The sequence below is a fragment of the Erinaceus europaeus genome, chromosome 18, assembly GCF_950295315.1.
Source record: "Erinaceus europaeus chromosome 18, mEriEur2.1, whole genome shotgun sequence".
NCBI classification, from domain to species: domain Eukaryota; kingdom Metazoa; phylum Chordata; class Mammalia; order Eulipotyphla; family Erinaceidae; genus Erinaceus; species Erinaceus europaeus.
In genome coordinates this window covers 18,476,391-18,491,721 of record NC_080179.1, presented here as the reverse complement: position 1 = coordinate 18,491,721, position 15,331 = coordinate 18,476,391, and the positions used below count along the sequence as shown (strand labels likewise).

The 15,331-nt window shown below is 40.7% G+C and overlaps 1 protein-coding gene and 1 long non-coding RNA gene across 2 annotated transcripts in view; both read left to right on the top strand.

Annotated features, from left to right (window-relative positions):
- RAPGEF4 (Rap guanine nucleotide exchange factor 4) overlaps positions 1–15,331 on the top strand; it is a 375,319-nt gene that overhangs the window by 116,777 nt on the left and 243,211 nt on the right. The window lies entirely within an intron of this gene.
- LOC132534247 (uncharacterized) overlaps positions 8,976–15,331 on the top strand; it is a 51,054-nt gene continuing 44,698 nt past the window's right edge. The window contains exon 1 of the long non-coding RNA XR_009545931.1: positions 8,976–9,181. This is a non-coding gene — a long non-coding RNA (uncharacterized LOC132534247). The remainder of the gene's footprint in view (positions 9,182–15,331) is intronic.

Below are 15,331 nucleotides of genomic sequence, written 5' to 3'. Positions count from 1 at the left end.
CCTCCAATTTTAGGTTCTTTTCCACCGTCATACTCCAGGATCTCAATGACATCTCCAGCCCCTCCCTCCCCAGAGTTCTTTCTTTCTTTCTTTTATTTTTTTTTTGTTAATTATCTTTATTGGATAGCGACAGCCAGAAACTGAGAAAGAAGGGGGAGATAGAGAGGGAAAGAGACAGAGAGACACCAGCAGCCCTGCTTCACCACTCGTGAAGCTTTTCCCCTGCAGGTGAGGACCAGGGGCTCGAACCCAGGTCCTTGCACACTGTAACATGTGCACTCAACCAGGTGCGCCACTGTCAGGCCCCCTGGAGTTCTTTACTTTAGTGCAATACACCACACTCAGTCTAAGTTGCATTTTTTGTTTTCCTTTTTTGTCTTTGTTTCTTAAGTTCCACCTATATAAGTGAGTTTGTCCAATATTCATACTCTTTTTGAGCTTAATTATAGGAAAGAAAATTCAGTAGAAAAAAAAATATATATATGCCTCCAAGGTTATGGCTAGGGCTCGGTGCTGGCACTATGAATCCACTGCTCTAGGTGGCCATTTTTTCCCCTTTCCCCCTCATTTTATTGGATAGGGCAGAGAGAAATTGAGAGGGAAGAGTGAGATAGAGAGGGAGAGAGAAAGACACCTGCAGATATGCTTCACTGCTTGCGAAGCGTCCCCACTGCTGGTGGGGAGCAGGGCCTCAAACCTTGGTCCTTGCACATAGTGCCAGGAACTCGGTGCACCACTGTACGGTTCCAATAGAAAAAAAAAATATTAAAGTGAGGCAGCCCTTTCTTTCCTCTTTGGGGATTTTTTCAGAGACCAGTTTGAGATGTCTTGATAGTACTCATGTTTTCTACAGTTTTCAGTGAGCCAGAAGTTCTAGAGAGCTTACTAGGATTTTCCCTAGGCAACCTTGTGAGGTAAGGCAGGACCAGATCAATTTTGATATTTACTTGTTGCTGGCCCAGGGTTGGCTCTTTTGCAGATTATCTGAATGAGAGTTAAAAGCAAATGTGATAAGGTAATACTTTGGATTAGCACTGTTTACAAAGCTATACTGAGAACCTGGTGAAAGTTACCTGCCTGCTTAGGGAAATGTACATTTATGGACTGAGAATGTATCTCATTGGCATAGTACCTGCTTCACATGTATAAGGTTTGGTCCACAGCACTGAGAGAAAGAAATAGCATATACACAAGCACTTTTATATCTAATTTTGGGCATGAAATTTGTGAAGCTTATTCAGTGACAACCTTCTAGGTTTCGTGGTTCCCATTTTAAGAAGTCCTGGTGCAGATGGTATTTGACAGGAAACACTCTGCCTATTTCTAAACCCGCCCTTGGTCTAATTACACTTGAGTAATTATACGACCTTAGAATGTGGATAGTTACTGCTGCTTCTCAAAAATGCCCATTTAGAATTTAATTATTAACCAGGGAACAATTCTCAGAGCAGACATCCAAGTCCACATCTTGACTGAAAACACACACACACACAAACACACACACACACACACACACACACACACACACACACACACCCTGAATATATCCTGTTAATTAAAAAAAATCTATCAAAATAAAGTTTAAAGACTTGAATAGTTCAAATTTCCTAAACCTGAATGAGGTATGAAAAAAAAGCAATAAAAAAGTCTCATCAGATTTTATGTTAAACATTTGCCACAGTGTTAGCATTTATGAAGTATCTGTTGTGTGCATTTTGCTGGGGAGATTAGAAGTTAGTCAGCATCTCTATATAAACTGTCTGCTATGTGTAAGGTACTTTGAAAGATGATGGGAGAATGATCCCAAGAATATAGGCCTGGTCTTTTCTCTCAAGGAGACTAGTGTCCATTATGACAGGAACTCTTGAGTATTATTAATACTTTAAGTAAGAGAGAGAGTGAGAAGGAGATCACTTTATGTGAGCCTCTGTGAGATCTGTACTGGGTTTTTGAAAGGTAGGTGAGATTTAAGAAGGTAAAGGAGGGGACTATTTTAATCTGTTCCTCAAACACAGTTACATAAATAAAAAGCCCAGTCTTAGGGGCCCAGCGGGAGCGTACCAGATTAAGTGCACATAGTAATGAGTGCAAGGACCCGGGTTCAAATCCCCAGCTCCTCACCTACGAGGGGGGATGCTTCACAAGCAGTGAAGCAGGTTTACAGGTGTCTGTCTTTCTCTCCTCCTCTCTATCTCTCCTCCCCCTCTCAAATTCTCTCTCTGTCCTATCCAATCAAATGAAAAAAAGGTCACCAGAAGCAGTGGATTCATAGTTAGCTGGCACTGAGCACCAGTGATAACCCTGGAAACAAAAACCAAACAAACAAAAAACAGACTCATGAGTCTGAAGTTCGGATTGAACGTGGTGAGGATAGGAGGTAAAACAACTACGGAGCAGGACTGGGAAGAACGGATCATCTGTGTTCCTCTTGGAATTATCTGGAACAGCTGAGAGGGGAGACGGGCAGGAATTGATTGAAGAGCGGCTCCTAACATCTCTGCCTGTGATGCTGGCTCTGACCAGAACAACTGTTTGACTTCTCATTTTTTACTTCCTTCAGCATGCAAACTGCATAACGAGAGCCAGTAGTACCCCTGGAGAACCAAGCAGAAACACCTAAAATTTTATGACTTAACCTTTGTAAGTCATCTGTTGCCACCTTAGACACAGCCACAAGTCTGCCCAGATCCAAAGGGAGGAACTGAGGCCCAACCTTCGACACAGTCAAGTGACATTCTAGGAAGAGCATGTGGAAGGGGAGGTATTGTTGCTTCTATTTTTTTTTTTTTGGGGGGGAGAACCATTCTGCTAGATAGGCCATGGAATTACAGGAGTGAGGTCTCAAAATTAAAGACATTTTAGGAATCTGGTTTGGGTAGAGAATTTTAGATAGGGCTCTGGGGAAATAGAATAGAAATATAAGCTGATGAATGTGAACTTGGTCTCGTGGACACTGGTGAGTCTTTGGAATTTTCAGTGTAACTACAATTTATTAGTTACTAATGAAAATAACATAGTTGTAGAATGCAGGGTAGGTTGATGGTGAAGTTGCATGTGCTACATTGACTAGGAATTTATTATAATAGTGTTAATATGATAAGGCCTTGGATTGGGGGAATGTAGTCCTGGAAAAAGTGGCATTTCCAGGGAGTGTTTGGTGTTTAAAATAACTGGATATGGGGTGTAAAGGAAAAAGAAAAGGACATGGATAATGTCACTGTTAAACTAAGTAAACCCAACTGCACAGCAAGAGATGATATGGTGTGTATATACAATGGGAGGTTATTCAGCTGTAAGAAAGGTTGGTATCTTGCCTTTTGCTGGATTATGGATGGAGCTGGTGGGCACAATAACTGACTGGAGCCAGAAGGAGAATCACCAGATGTTTCACTGATGGGAAATGTGGAATAGCAACAGCAGCAACAAAGGAAACAAACAGAAACACAAAACAGACCGAGACTGACACAGAACTGAGGTCACTAAAGTGGGATGGGAGTGTGGAGAGTTTCAAATGGGTAGTGGGTAAGGGCCATGCAGTAGCACACCTAGTTAAACACACACGTTACAGTGCATAGGGACCCAGGTTCAAGCTCCTGGTCCCCACTGGCAGGGGGAAAACGTCACAAGTGGTGAAGCAGGGCTGCAGATGTCTCTGCCAATATCCCTCTCTATCTTTCCCCTTCTCTCTCAATTTCTCTCTGTCTCTATTCAATAGCAAATAAATTAATTTAAAAAAGAAGAAAATAAAGCCTCAAATGAGTAGTGGGAGAAGGTGGTGGGCATGTTTAGTGCTAATATGCAGTCAGATAAGAAGTGAAACCGTACTCTTTTTTTTTTTTTTTTGCCTCCAGGATTATTGCTGGAGCTCAGTGCCTGGTCCTGGAGGCCATTTTTTCCATTTTGTTGCCCTTGCTGTTGTTGTTATTGTTGCCATTGCTGTTGTTGTTGCTGGATAAGACAGAGAGAAATCAAGAGAGGAGGGGAAGACAGAGGGGGAGAGAAAGACACCTGCCTGTGAAGCAACCCTCTTGCAGGTGGGGAGCTGAGGCTCGAAACAGGATCCTTGTTTCGGTCCTTGCGCTTCATGCCATGTGTGCTTAACCTGCTGGGCTACCTCCCAGCCCCTGAAACCATACTCTTAAGACAAGTACACTCTTGTAAACCAACTTTATATATCTCCTCTCTTATTTTGTACCTTTAGCTTTACAATCCACTTCTATGTAGATGCCCCACACAGATGTACTTGTCCTATTCTCCTACTTCAAAAATACAGACATCATTTTCATGGACATAGACTATTCATAGTCTCTACCCCACTTAGTATGAATATATATGCATTTCATTGCAGACATTTTATGTGCTTGACTTTGGTTCACTCTTTTACAGAAGAGAATAGTGACACTGTGGAAAGTAATTGACTTGCCCAAAGCTGCTATACTTAGATCTTTTATTTGTGAAGGTCAATCTGGGAAGACTCAATTTTTGTATGTGTGTTGTTTCCAGATTTTGATCTGACTGTGACACCAAGTGGTTGGTTTATCTCTTAGTAGATGCTGGCATTAAAAAAATTAAATTAAACCATTTCAAGGCAGAAGTAGTATAGTGTTTGCATTATTTGCTTCATATACAGAAGAAGCTTAATCTTTTTTAAATTTATTTTTATTTTTTTTATTTAAGAAAGTATTAATTAACAAAACCATAGGGTAGGAGGGGTACAATTCCACACAATTCCCACCACCCAATCTCCATATCCCACCCCCTCCCCTGATAGCTTTCCCATTCTCTATCCCTCTGGGAGCATGGACCCAGGGTCATTGTGGGTTGCAGAAGGTAGAAGGTCTGGCTTCTGTAATTGCTTCCCTGCTGAACATGGGTGTTGACTGGTCGGTCCATACTCCCAGCCTGCCTCTCTCTTTCCCTAGTAGGGTGGGTCTCTGGGGAAGTGGAGCTCCAGGACACATTGCTTGGGTCTTCAATCTAGGGAAGCCTGGCTGGCATCCTGATGACATCTGGAACCTGGTGACTGAAAAGAGAGTTAACATACGAAGCCAAACAAATTGTTGAGCAATCATGGACCCCAAAAAAGCTTAATCTTTGAGGTGGGATGTTATTGATATACATGTAAGGCAAACTGTTTTTGTACACCTCCAAGTTAGGATGTAGTTTCTGGATGAATGACATACACATTGGCTAAGTCCGTGTGTTCTGTCTGTACATGGCATCTTGGGACAATCAGTAGGAACCATCCCCCAAGGGCAAAATGACTGTGGTCTCATACTGTCCTCTCTTGGGCACCTCAACTCAATGTTCTAAACTGGGCTTGAGAGTTGGGCCCTCAAGAAATCAGGACACTTGTCAGTCTCTAGTTTTTCTGCTTTGGAATCAGGCTTAGATTTTCATGAAGATAAAATTACTTCAGGACTTGTCCTCTTACTTGGCTCCTTCTTCCCCTGCATCCTATAGTGAATCAGCTGTGTGTGCTCAAGCATGAGATTCAATTAATTTTATTGTTAGGCTTGACTGCGATTATCTTTAATGGTCAAAAAAATTAATCAAGCATCTAAAAAAAACACAATTTAAAAACTCAGTCATCAGCATGTATGTGAGGTTTTTGGCTGGCAGTAAAGTTATTTCTCCTGAGGAGTTCTTTTACACATGTGGTATTTAGTGTTGGCTTTCCAAATTCTTGTTCACGAATGCAGACCTGAGAGTTTTTTCTTTAATTATTCATTAACAGACATATTTTACGCAATATCAAAATGAAGATGACAGTTTAGTGTCTTTGTTAGCATACGACTAGTCAAATATATAGTAAGCAGTTTAGATTCCAGTTGTAACCTTAAATTGCGATGACTCCTCCTCCTCTTCTTACACCTCCTCCTCCTCCTCCTCTTTGGGGGCAGAAAATAGAACTCAGGACTTAGCACACATGAAACATACATTGTACCACTGAACTATATCCCTGTCAGAAGGAAATGCCATACTGATTATCTGATGGGAATACCAGTGCAGATGTTAGTGAAAAGAAAACCCTAGAAGCCCTCATTGCTAGCAGTGACCTAGGAAATTTGCAGCAGATTTGCAACTTGATTCTAGGTCAGGCTGAAGCTGTTCTGGAATGTATGGAAACAGGGAGGCCTAAAACTTTATGGGCCTGTAGCATTTCTGACTGAGCAACAAGTTTTTCACAATGTGTCATGGTGACATCCATGACAGAGAAGTAAGTCATTGACGCCTACACTTTCAAGGAGTGAACACTTAATGAGATGCCTGACAGTTAAGGGACAATGTCCCTGTGTGTGTTGTTGTGAATACCAGCCAGTTTCAAGTGGGCAGGATTAAAATGCAAACCAAGCCCAGATAAAAAAAAATTTTTAATTAATGTTTGCAAATCAGGGAGAAGGTGATAGACTCCAGCAAACAAATTGCTTAGAGCCATGTTGTCACGAGGACTAAGACATCTTGACATGTAATGGCTGGGGACAGCTGCTGGCTGCTGTATGATTACCAGAGAATGGATTTGTCAGAAGAATGGGAAATATGAAAATATTCTTTAAACATGGTCTTTTAAGGAAAAAAAAAGTGGATCTAAGATGCACATTATATAAATATTACCAGTTTAACCATTTTCAAGTTGTACAATCAAGTGACGTGAAGAACGTTTACACTGTTTAGCATCCATTACCACTACTTGCTCCACATATTTATTTATTTATTTTCATTGGCACCAGGGTTATGACTGGGGCTTGGTGTCTGCGCTATGAATCCACTGCTCTCAGCCGCCATTTTTTCCCCCTTTATTTGGTGGGTAGAGAGAAGTTGAGAGGGCAGGGGACCATAGAGAGACGGAGAGATAGAGAGACACCTGCAGCACTTGCTTCACCGCTCATCAAGCATCCTGAAGGCGGGGAGAGAGGACATTTACACACACACACACACACACACACACACACACGGAAACTGATCGAGGGAGAGACCACAGTACTGTAGTTTTCTCCCAGTGCCATCTTCCTTCTCATAGGGTACCAGGCTCAGCATGGGCCACACGGATGTCAAGAAGCGTTCTCTCTGACCCTCGGTGATAAATTTTATAAGACAACTGTCCAGAATATCCTTCAGGCTCAGTTGCAGTTAATTCAGTTGCACCTCCAGGCCCAAGTAATCACTGGTTTCCTTTCTGTCTATAAAATTGCTCTTTAGAAAATATTTATCAGTGGAATTGTCTAACCTGTGGTTCCTCTCATTTGTCTCCTTCCATTGAGTACAATATTAACAGTCTTTTTTTTTTTTTGGCGGACTTTTTTTCTATTGTTTTTTGTTGCTGTTATTGTTGGATAGGACAGAGAGAAATTGAGAGGGGAGGGGAAGATAGAGAGGGAGAGAGAAAGACACTCGCAGACCAGCTTCACTGCTTGCGAAGCGACCCCCTTAGAGGTGGGGAGCCAGGGGCTCGAACTGGGATTCTTGCGCTTTATACTACGTGTACTTAGACCAGTGTGCCACCACCTGGCCCCCAACATTACAGTCTTTTATGGTGAAACTGCTGTCCTGTGCAAACTATATGAGAAGCTTCTTGGGGGTAAGGGTTGACTGTGCTGTGAGAGAGGGCAGTTGACAGGCTTGGTGTGATAACACCCATGCTGAAGATAAGTGAGGTTGTACCTTGAAAATATATAGTCTTGTACATTGATGTTACTTCAGCTGAAAAAGAATTTGAATAAAAAAATAAAGGCCATTGTCTGAAAATTTTAGATTAGAGAATTTCTCAGATCCTTACTTGTCAAGATTCTGTCCAAAAAAAAAAAAAAAGTCTTAAGAAGACAAATCCAAATTCTTAGTATATTCAATTATTCAGCAGATATTTGTTGAGTTTTCATAGTAACCTGAATTCCATGCTAGACACGGGGGATAGAGCCCAACACTACTGGAATTTCTAGTGCAAGTGGACTGGGATGATAACATAAAGTTTATACAAAAGACTTTCATGCATGAGGTTCCGAGGTCCCAGGTTCAATCCCTGGCAATACCATAAGCCATCGCTAAGCAGTTCTCTGGTTAAAATTTTTTTTTTAAAAAATCTAGCGCAGGAAGCAATCCACCCTTTCTACATGACATGCAGCTCTTCTTCTGCTGGGGTGAATGAGAAATACATTCTTATGGGACTGACATTGGACCGCAGGCGACTTTCTCTGCCCCCCTCCCTCCCCTGATTGCCACTCAGCTGCTCTGTGCATCTCTTGCTTGTTTCCATTCTACCCTGAGTTTTCAGTGCATTTTCTTGGTAACTATCTGATGTCTCTAGGTTCTGGGCTATGAACAGTTAAGGACAGAGTGGTATCTCTTCTTGCGTTCTGCACATAGGACAAGGCCTGGCATGTGGCAGGTGATCAGTGTTCTGTTTTTTATAGTTTTTATTTTATTTTTAAAATTTATTTATTATTGGATAGAGACAGAAAAATTGAGAGAGCAAGGAGAGATAGAGAGGGACAGAAATAGAGAGACACCTGCAACTCTGCTTCACTACTCACGAAGCCTTTCCCCTACAGCTGGGGACCAGGGCTTGAACCCAAATACTTGTGCACTACAGCATGTGTGCTTAACCAGGTGCACCACCATCTGGCCCTGGTGATCAGTGTTTGTTGCACAAATAAGTCCTGTCCTGGCAAGGGACATGTTGGCCTTTTCCATACTTGTTCTTCCCTCTTTAGTTACTGAGCCAACCTTGCATGGCTGCCTCTCCTGAGTGAAGGCACAAGTAGAGAAGAGAAATACCATCATCTGAAAGTCTCCTTGAAAGACAGGCTTGACAAAACTTCTTGCCACTCTTACCGGTATTGTAATAGCATCCCTAGGGTTACTCTCAGGGCATCCAGTTTAGCGAAATAATGTGAAATGGCCTTGCATGGCAGGACTGGGTCCAGATGCCAGAGGTAGTGACTTAGAGTGGCATCTCCAGCTTGTGCTCTAGTCCCTCCCTGCTCCAGCCAGCCACCACCCAGCTCATGCTGTCAGTTTCCTCCTTGATTCCTGTCCTGGGTCATCCTGCCTGACCAGAAGAAAGCCAAAAGCAAAGGGGACCCGTCACATCGTGTGTATTCCTGTAGGACACTGGGCTGAAGGTAGAAGAGGAAAGATCCAGACACTAATCCAGGCAAGGTGCTTCATGTGGAAAAGAAAGCAGGTGGTTGTGAGAGGGTTTTATTGGTTTGCCAGTGCAGTGGCTGGGGTCTGATCAGAGTTCCATTAAAGTTAACTGGGACAGCACACTGAAAAGGAGACACAGACATGTCTTGTTTCAGAGATTACCTAAACTATTTATTTATTTATTTATTTATTTATTTATAATTTTTTATTTAAGAAAGGATTAATGAACAAAAAACATAAGGTAGGAGGGGAGGGGTACCTAAACTCTTTTAAATAGTCTGTCGTAATTTGCAAGATTATGTTACTGTGTAGGACCAAATATACATGTGTTTTTTACTTTGGCAGGACTGTGACTTATTCTTGTCCAACTCTGGAGAGTTTTCTTCCTCCATGGTATCCTTTTCTTTCCATGGTCATTGACTGGTTTTGTTGGTTTGGTTTATCATGTGAGTGTATTTTATAGATGGTGGTCATCATACTACTGTGGGAGTTCTGCTATGAATCACCATGTCCCTGACCACAGACCCTACAAGCAGACTCTGAATCCCTGGGTGGATTAAAATTTGCCAGGGGAGTCGGGTGGTAGCGTAGCGGGTTAAGCACATGTGGCAAGGACCAGCGTAAGGATCCACCTGCCGGGGAGTCGCTTGACAAGTGGTGAAGCAGGTGTCTTATCTTTCTCTCTCCCTCTCTGTCTTCCCCTCTTCTCTCCATTTCTCTGCCCTATCTCATAATGACAACATCAATAACAACAACAATAAGGGCAACAAAAGGGAAAAATAAATAAATATAAAATTTGCCAGGAGAGAGAGAGAGAGAGAGAGAGAAAGAGGGGGAGGGGGAGGAATAGGGGAGGGAGAGGGGGAAGCAGAGGAAGAGGGAGAGAGAGAGACCAATAGATTAGAGCATCACTCTGGTAGATGCAATGCCAGGGACTGAACTCAGGACCTTATGCTTGAGCTACAATACATGGAACCATCTGTCAGGCCACATGTTCCCTTTCTAAAGCTAGTAAAAGATTGAGATGCAAATTAGAAAAAAAAATGGTCATGGGTTTGAGCTGATTGTGTTTATGTTTAGTGAGTGTCCTTACCATTTGAAATGTGTTCAAGTTTGAGGTAGAGAGATGTTATGGAGACGCTTCTTTGTGAATCATTTGCCATACTTGGTCCTAATTTTGTGAATCAGGAGTCAAAGTGAGGCTGCTGGTAAGATGGTTCACTTGGATGGCGCACTTGCTTTGCTGTGCACGTGACCCAGGTTCGAGCTCTTCTCCCACCACACTGAAGGAAGCTTTTGGAGCTGTGGTCTCCCTTTACCTCCTCCTCTCTCTGAAAAAAGTCAGCATGGAGCCAGCTCCAGTGACAACAACAAAAGAACCCAAATATATATTCTCCCTTCTTCACACATTGCCTTTTAATTTACACTTGGTCCATCTGTTGTGTTAGTAGCGTCATTTCTAGTATAGGACTCATGTTTAATTAAAACTTACTTGCCATTTAAAACAATAATTTGTTTGATTTAGCATTCTTAATTACCTTGAGTCAATTGCCTATAGAGGTTTGCCTAATTCATTTGTTTGTTCAAATTATTACAGTCATTAGCATATTTTAATGAAACACTGGAATAGAATCAGGGCAAATGAAACATTTTGTGGCAAATGCTAAGGAGGTGGTCTTTCCGCCCATGTCTGTTTGTTCAGCTGGAAAGATTTTTTTTAAATCATCCTACTGAGTTTTCACAAAAGATCAAAGTTTCAGAAAGCTTTAATGTTGCGAAATCATCAGTAATAAAGTGTTTGGGAGGAGTAGCTATATATGAAGAATTAAAACCCATCCTGGACCTGCCACTGATGCATCCCTCTTAAGTTTCTCTTTATAATATTTATTTATTGGATAGAGACAGAATTTGAGAAGGAAAGAGGAACTAGAGAGGAAGTGAGACAGAGACACCTGCTGCACTGCTTCACCACTGGTGTAGCTCCCCCCCACACACACACACACTGAAGGTGGGGACAGGGGTTTGAACCTGGGTCCCTGCACATTTTACATGTGCTCCCAACCAGGTGTGCCACCACCCAGCCCCTCTCTTTAGCTACTTACACTGGATTTAGGCAAGCCTTTCCCTAAGTCTAAGACATTTCCCTGCAACATTTCTAATGCATTTGAGGAACTTACAATAATTTGTTAGAAAAAGACTTGTTTGTTTTTGAAGGTGTCATATGAATAAAGGCATCAATTTTATTATTTTGAGTTTATTATAACCATTAATCCATGTTGATTAATAATCACCTTTAGAAGGGGGTTTCAGAGAACTTATACTGATAAAAGCTAAGAATATTTTATTTGTATAGCAGTTATTTTAGGTTTTACATAAGTGTCTTACCTCATAATCTATGAGTTATTTTGATGTTTACTCATAACTTTTGTTTTAAGTAGAGAACAATGAAGGACGCATTTATAGTTCTAGATGAATTTGTAGGACAACTTGATTGGATCAGTCTTTGCTTTACTGCTTGTATGTATTAATACTTCCGGAGCCTAGTTATTGGTTTGCTTCCTAAATTTAGAAACTAAATCATAGTTCCTACTATAAAAGAAAGTAAGCAAATATAACAATGCATTCTGTTAATTTAAATATCTCTGTGTTTACTATTGCCTGTAACCCAAATGTTGAAAAGATTCTAACAAGAGCCCTTCATTAGTGCTAGTCATATACCAAATGCATTTGATGATTTGGATGATGTGGCCAGAGAGCGTATCCCAAATAGGAAACATCTTCTGTTTCATACTAATGGATTATTTGTAAAGAAAGTATATGTGCATTTTCAGCAACACTAATAATGGGAGTGAACAGATAACAGTCTGTTTTTGATGTTTGCAATCCAATTTGGAGGATATGGGAAAGGTAGAAAGATTGTTCTCTTCCATGCCTGCTTCAATGCACGTCCTCTTTTGTTTATGAAGCACAGCGCCTGTTCCAGGATTAACCCTATTTTAGACCTTTCCTGTTTGTAATAGAAAAAAAAAAACAAAAAACCACAACTCGAGGCTCAATAGACTATCACTTAGGAACTCTGATTTTGGGCAAGTCTCTTTTCTGGACTTCAGTTTCTCTCCCTGGAAACTAGTTATCTATCTATCTATCTATCTATCATCTAAATCAGACATTTTCCCAAGGTCACTCTAATTCTGTGCTCCCAGTGGTAATAGATTGTCTTTGATTTATATTCCTGTCTGTGATCTCCAGAGATTAGTGTTGGGAAAAACAAATTCTTGAAGTCAGGGTACAGTGAGAAAGTGAATTTGAACAAAGCATGTAGACTCCCAGGGCTGTCAGCCTCAGCCTCAACCTCATCAGTGCTCAGGGTTCTGGGTTCTGATCTTGCTAACTGTCAGAACTGTGGTATGACCTGGCTTCTTAATTTTCCCTGTTCCTCTGGGCTGGGGAGAGGTGAGGATGCTGGGAAGAATCTTAGAGGCAAGAACATCTGGAATATGCTCTTAATGTCTAAAATAAAACTCTACCTTTGTTTAAAGAAAGCAGAGGAAGTTTTCTTTTGATCTTATTTGACTTAGAGATAAAAGACTAAACATTATAACTTCTGAATGTTGGTAATTTTTTTGTATTAGCAAGGGATTTTCTTTTATTTTTTTAAATTGCGAAGAAGATTAATATTATTGAAAATTCAAATAACCTGCAAAAGATTAAGATAAAAAAGAAAATTCTTGTCACTCCCATTATTCAGCACTATCCACTATTAATACATCAATTTTGTATATTGCCAGACATCTTATGCACATACTAATGAAGTTATCATATATTTATTTTTTTGCTTTAAACATTGAATTGTGATATAAATGAAATCAGCTGTGTCTTTATGGGTGTTTATTTTCTTTCTGTTCACTTCTAGGGCCTCATGGCTTTGGGCTGACTTTTTCACTAAAGACACACATGCACACACATGCACACACACACACACACACACACAGAGAGAGAAAGAGAGAGAGAGATGCAGAGACTAGAGAAATAATAGCACAGAAGCTTCCTCCAGTGTGGTAAGGGCCAGGCTTGAACCTGGAGTATGAGCAAGGTAAAGAAACACACTAACAACTGAATCCTTTTTATTTAATTACCTTTTGTGGATATTCTGCCATTACTATAGATCACAGCAAAATAATATAAATATATGTATATATATTTACATAACAACTGGATTTGTTTCTGTAGCTATGTAGAGAGATCAGATGGAAATCAGTAATTCTGTGGGCAGTGTCACTCTAATAAACTTCATCTTTCTGTTTTGGAAACGTCAGTAAGTATTGGCTATTCTGTAGATCTCCCAGTATTAATTGCCCTGAACTTTTTCATAACCTGGTACCCAAAATAAATATGACCCCATTTCCTTAAGTTAGCACTTTCTTAGCTATTCAGATAAATAATTCTGTATCTTCACTGTCAATAAGCAGTCCTTCTAGATTTAATCTTAGATGTATTTTTAATTTTTTTTTACTCAGTGTTTACATACTACTTTCTTTGTGTGCACTATTTAAAATATACATCAAATTTAAACTCACTTGATTCTTACAACACCTGTATGTGGTAGGTAAATTTTTTCTTTAATTTTTTTATTGATTTAATAATGATCAACAAGTTTATTGGATAAGAGGGGTACAGTTCCACATAATTCCCACCACCAGAGTTCCACATCCCTCCATTGGAAACATCCCTATTCTTTATCCTTCTGGGAGCATCGACCCAGGATCATTATGGGGTGCAGAAGATGGAAGGTCTGGCTTCTGTAATTGCTTCTCTGCTGGACATGGGTGTTAGCAGGTCAATCTATACTTCCAGCCTCTTTCTATCTTTCCCTGCTGGGGCAGCGCTCTGGAGAGGTGGGGTTCCAGGACACATTGGTGAGGTTGTCTGCTCAGGGAAGTCAGGTTTGTGTCAGCATCTGCAACTTAGTGGCTGAAAACATTAAGATATTGAGCAGAAAAAAATGTTTAATAATCAGAAACCTAAAGGTTAGAATATAGCAGATGAGATTTGGGGTCTCCATTTTAGAAAAAGCCAGGAAGTCTACTTTAGGTATATTCCAAGGGGCCCATGACTTGACTAGTTTTTGCCTGAGCTTGACAGCTAACATGCAGGTGGGCTAACGTCTTGTCTAGAGAGATAGTGTCAGAATTGGAAATAGGGCAAGAAAATTGGACCAGGGCAGAGAATAGCTCCCAAATATGGGAAATGTAACTATAAATATCATTAACTGTAACCCCCATTGATTTGATCTGGGGCCCATATTCAGCACAGGAGCCTGTGTAACCTCTGCATCCCTGTAGGTCTGAGCTCGCATTTTGTAGTCATGGTTTACAGTCAACAATATTTATACCTGTTTCCCATATTAGGGAGCTACTCTCTTTCCTGATCCAGCTTTCTGTTCCTTTTCCATACATGACATCATCTCCCCAGACAATAACTTGGATCCACCTGCATATCAGATTTCAGGCTCAGGGAAAAAAAAACAACAAAAAAAAACTAGTATAGCCACAGGCCCTTTGGAATATAACTAAAATATGCCTACTAGCTATCTATAAAATGGAGGACCCCCCAACTCTTCATCTGCTCTATTCCAGCCTTTAGGTTCATGATTGGTCAAAAATTTGTTTGGCTTTGTATGTTAACTCTCTTTTTGACCCCTATTATTCTACTTCAGATTCTTTTTATATTATTATTATTACTACTACTATTATTATTTTATTTTTTGCCTCCAGGGTTATTTTTGGGGCTCAGTGCTAGCACTATGAACCCATCACTCCTGGTGGTCATTTCTTTGAGCAATTGAGTGGGGTGAGAGATAGATAGATAGGTAGATAGATAGATAGATAGATAGATAGGTAGGTAGGTAGGTAGGTAGGTAGGTAGGGAAAGATAGTCACTGCAGATCTGCTTGACTGCTTGTGAAATGTCCCCGCTGCAAGTGGGGATCTGGGGACTCAAACACGTGTCCTTGCACACATCTTTGTGCATAGTACTGTGTGCACTTAACCAGGTGCGCCACCACTCGGACCCCTCAATTATTTCTTTAATTTATTTTGTCCTGCCTTAATACACTGGTTAGGACCTCCAGCTTAAAGCCTTTAGCACAGGAGGGATTGATTCTAAAGAAATGGTTTCCTTGTTACTG